General features: G+C 41.3%; 1 pseudogene; it reads left to right on the forward strand.

Annotated features, from left to right (window-relative positions):
* The first annotated feature begins 1,290 nt into the window (after window positions 1–1,290).
* Window positions 1,291–4,029, forward strand: LOC147439301 (uncharacterized; annotated as a pseudogene).
* The last annotated feature ends 1,207 nt before the right edge of the window (window positions 4,030–5,236 follow it).

Consider the following 5,236-nt stretch of genomic DNA (forward strand, 5'->3'; position numbering starts at 1 on the left):
ATGGTCATGGTTTTAAGCTGGTTATGGTTTTGCACAAAGTTCATTTCATTTCTTTCATTGGCCTTAAATCTCATGTGAGATCCTACATGGATAGCATGTAGGAGGTATATACATATGGTTTTTTTTGAAAAGTTTATGTTAAAACGAAGGGAACTTTGTCGAAATTTTTGCAGGAGCACGGTTGATTTTGGTGCTGCTCGGTTTCTTGGGCAGAGGACAAGAAGTTTGGCTGTGGCTGTATCCATCTTTTCACTGGGCAGAGGCCAGGATGCCTGTCCTCTGCCTAAGAATTTTTTTTTCTGTAATGGTCGTCGCAATCTGCGTCGCTAGGCCTGTCGAAATATGTGTCGATAACAATACCTTTCGACGTGTATATCAATGCATATTGCGACGTTTTGGTAGGGACACGTATTTCGATGGTTTTTTTGACGGGGAGCATCGAAACCTGCGTCGAAGGCCCCCCTTTTTTGTTGTAGCATTTCATCGAAATGATGCAAAAATCATGAAAAGCTAAAAATAGCGTTAAAAGCGCTCGAAAAGGAGTTTTTTTACAAAATTGAACCATAGCATCCTCAAGACTTGTAGGTTAAGGATTTGGCCTTGCTTTTCACAACAAAAGCATCAAAAAGCACAAAAAAGCATTTTTTTCCAAAACTAAACGAAACATCCATCTAACCTACTAGAACATGAAAATACCTTTGCTTTTTATTTTAAAACCTTACAACATTTACCAACAAGCATTTTGGACCAAAAACTTAAGAAGTGAAAATGGGAAGCTATTTTTTTAAAAAAAAAAGAGACCCAAAAGTCAGGGATCTTACAAGTCAGGATGTAGATGCGGTTTAACACTAGGTTGGTAACAGGACATATTTATGTCCTAGGACACTTTTATGTCCTGTTAACTCGCAATTTTGCCCGAATTAATTCTAAAAATATAAATAGGACTAGTACATGGGACCAATCCTCAAATTTCTCAAAAGACTTGAAAAAAGCTTGGAATTAATTTCAAACCGGTTGCATGCCAGCAAGGTTGGGTAATTAACTCAATGAATAATTCAATTGATGGATTTTATGACAATTGGCCAATTGTCCATGGCATGTCGTGCAGGAAAAATGCTTCCATGCGCGTGCCTAGGCTCTAAATTGGGGGCGGATCTTGACCGTAGGTTGAAGAGGGGATCCAAGGGTTTAGGGTGAAAGCCCCAAAACCCAAAATTGAGTGAGCCCTTGAGCGGGGTCTGGCAAAAACCGATTTTCCCCCTCTTGGAGCTGCCAAATTTTGCAACGTAGATGGCGTCAAATCAGAGGCGTTATGCTGCAGGGGAAGTTGGTTGCAGACGCGCTGGACGCTACCCACAGTTTTTTCAAGCCCAAGAAGGTGCACTCTTGCAGGTCCCGGCAGTTTGGTTTGGGGCATCATGGGCTGAGCAAGAATTTGTAGAAAAGCATACAGAGGTCTTCTGTTTTGGTGTCCTGCAAAAATACTCAGTTAAAAAGCAGAAGTTCTCTTGCCGATTTGAGGGGGATTCAAAGGATTATTCAACTTCATGGGATGATGTTGCAGAATTTGTTGTGCGGAGCTCTCAACGGGTGCATTCTCCTCAAAGAAATTGTGAGGTAAGATAAGAATCTACACCTCCACCTTCTTCATTTGGAATTGGTGAATCAAGTCATGCACCTATGCTATCAAAACGTAATTTGGGGGCTGCAAATGATTTTGATGCCCCGCTTGTTGGGGGGGAAGAGAACATAACGCATGTTGAAGAAGAGGCTGAAGAGACTCCACTTGACCCAACCCCACTTGGTAGGCGTCCTGGAAGACCACCTAAATCACATAAGTGGGGTAGACCAAAAGCATCATGCATGCCTGCAAATGGCACACCTGAAAATGTATCACCCGAATATAGTAAATCTGCATGTGGTGGCCGACCTAGAAAATGTAAGCCTTCTCATGCAGGGGGCAGACCTGGCCCTTCAAGCAGCCCATTTGATGTTGCTAATGATGATGAAAGTGATGATGAGAATGCATCAGAAGGTGAGGGGGTTGAATGTGGTGACAATGAAATATTGGAAGCCGAGGGTCCTGTACTTGATGACTCTCCTGATGGAGATGCACATTTTGTTGATGTGATTCCTCCACAGTGGAAGAGTGGTGATGAATTAGAGCAAGAGCCACATGGTACATTTCGGGCTCTTCCACCTTTTAATGGTGTCAAAGGACCAGACTTGGGACATATGCCACGTGAATTTTTTGAGTTTCATTTGTTTTTGATGCTCTTTCCACTTGACCTTGTTGATCATGTTATTAGTGAGACTAATGCATATGCCGAGAAAGAGAGGCAAAGGTGTGGCCGGTTGCATGACTCCATGCGAAGATGGGCTCCAATAGATCGGCACTCTTTCCTACGCTTCATGGGTGTAGCTTTGGGCATGGCACTACACTACATGCCGTCAAAGCAACATTATTGGAAAGATGAGGTAAGAGGCTCCCTTCTATTTCCTAATTTTGGTGAAAAGATGAGTCAAACTACATTCCAACAAATCAAAAGGTTTTTGCATTTACGGGACAATGCACAAAGACCACCTCGGGGAACTAGAGAGCACAGGTTATGGCAATTGCTTGAGCTAGAGGAGAGGTTGAATTACACTTTTCAAAAGCATTATAATTTAGGTCAATGTGTGACTATGGATGAACGCATAATTCCTTCTAAGTGTAAATTGAATCTATGCAGAGTTTACAATCCCAAAAAGCCTCATAAATTTGGTATCCAGGTTTGGAATCTATGTGACTCCGCCACGGGGTATAATTTTGCATTTCAAATCTATGACAAGATGCCATGTACTGAATTGTCTTTTTATGTTGTTGCAAATTTGGTGAAGACATTGCCAAGAAAAGGGCACCATGTATTCTTTGATAGGTACTTCACATCTGTGAAGCTTTTGGAGCACCTAAGAAGTGAAGGTCAAGGTGGCACCGGCACTTATGTATGTAACAGGAAGCACTTTCCCGCCACCCAAATGTTGCATTTGGGTAAGAGAGCACGGGGTGCTTGTCGGTTTGCTTATTGTAAGAAGCAAGGTCTTGTTGCTTGTTCTTGGATGGACAAAAAAGAGATTCTTTTTGCTTCTAATTGCTATGGTGTGGAAAAAGGTGAGGTGTTGCGCTTGGTTGGTGATAAGAGATTGCCTTTCTCATGTCCGGCACTTGCCGTGAAATATAATGCATGCAAGGCTGGTTGTGATGTCTTTGATAGCATGGTTCTTGGTAGTGGCTATAGCTTGCAAAGTACAATGCACGGTTTTAAGTGGTGGCATGTAGGTTTTTGGGGTCTCATGGATTCTGTTTTTACAAATTGCTGGATTATATGGAAGGAAATGAATGGAAAAAAGGATGTGTGTAGATTTGACTTTATGCTCCATATTCATGAGCAGTTGGTGGACAATGCATTTCGACCTTATGTATGCAAGAGGCCAGTTGTTGAGGATGCATACAATGGTCACTTTCCTATCCGCTTGCATGATGTAGCTAGCAAGTACTGTGTCTTTTGTTCAGCTAAGCGAAAGAAGCTTCTTTCGGAGCATAAGGAGGTTGATAGCTCAAAGCCATCACGCACCATTTGGGGGTGTGGTAAGTGTCAAAAGGTTATGTGTGCTGACCCTTGCTTCAAGGAATTCCATGCAAGGGTCGTTATCGACTTTCTTTATGATGGGCACTCAAGAGTCTCTAGACGAAGTCATCCGCCCTTATGTAACTTCTCTGTATCACTCTCTCTTTCTGTGTAGGTATTTTTTCATACATGGCTGGTTTTTGTGCTCATTGACTCCCTTTTTTGTTTGTTTGCAGGAAAGCTTTTGCAGGTGGGATGCTATTGGCTGGTTTTTGATGTAAAATGATGGTTTTTGCTGCAGAATACTGGTGTATTTTGCTACAGAACAGGTTTTGTGCTCATTGACTCCTTTTTTTGTTTGTTTGCAGGAAAGGGTTTGCAGGTTTCAAGCTATTGGCTGGTTTTTGCTGCAAAATCCTAGTTTTTGTTCATGGCTGGCTGTTGTTCATGGCTGGTGTTTGGCGATGGTTGGTTTTTGTTTATGGCTGGCTTCTTATCATGGCTGGGTTTTGTTAGGTATGTCTATTACGCAAAAACCTTTTGTATTAGCTTTCTTCTTGCTTGTATGGATGTATCATCATGGTTTTTTCCCACTTGTGATATGGTTATGGCATCATAAGCCTGCTCACCTTTGAGTCATGTTTATGGTATCCTGCAGGCAGCGACTTATACCTTCCTTTTGGTAGCAGTGGATACACATGTAGTGGCTAAAGAAACTATTACATGGAAGATTGTGTTTTGATTGCAGTGGTAGCAGATAGTGATGATAGACATTTTGGCCAGTTTTAGTGCGACATGGATATTAAGTATCACCTATATGAGGCATTTTGTCAAGTCTTTTGTCACTTGGAATTGTGCTTTGCATTGCTGTTTTTGCATCAGGCTCATGACATGCTTCGTTATGGAAGGGATTCTAAATTGTGCCAGACTTGGTGATTAGGTTTCTTCATGTCTTTGCCTTGTGAAGTGTGTTTCACCATGTATATCTTTGCATCAAGTTTGTGAGGTGCTTTATGCGTATGTATTGAGATGATAATTTATCTTGCCATGTATTTTGAACATGGAATTGCAACATGTGCTAAGCTATGGTTATTATGGCTTTAGTCGTCTTGGTGCATAGCCCTATCAACTTCATCTTTGTTGGTTTAATTCTTTCTATCTAATGCGACCTGTTGATAGGTGAATAGCCCTATCAATTTTATCTTTGTTGGTTTAATTATTTCTATCTAATGCTTTTGTTTTGTGCTAGGCTTGATCATGGCCAAATCTACCCTTCATCTCTAGAGCAAATGACAGAAACTTGGTTCGCAGAGTTTTGTATTGGTGTATGCTCATGGGTGCATGCATGTGGGGTGTGTGTGTGTGTGAGTATATGTTCATGCGTGGTAGTATTTGTGGATACTATGCATAATGTAGCTAAAGGGTTATATCATCTTGTGGTTCACAACCATGAGCTTATAGCTGCACTTTTTTGTTATAGGTGAATTTGATCTTTTCCTGGATTCATCTAGGTATATATTAGTCGTCTTGGTCTTTATCTTGCCTTGTATTTTTGTCGGCTTTTATGTTTTTGTTGAAACATGGAATTGGAACATGTGCCAAGTTATGGTTATTATGGCATTGTTGCC

This window comes from Adiantum capillus-veneris, chromosome 16 (assembly GCF_014529385.1).
Source record: "Adiantum capillus-veneris isolate H3 chromosome 16, ASM1452938v2, whole genome shotgun sequence".
Lineage (NCBI taxonomy): Eukaryota > Viridiplantae > Streptophyta > Polypodiopsida > Polypodiales > Pteridaceae > Adiantum > Adiantum capillus-veneris.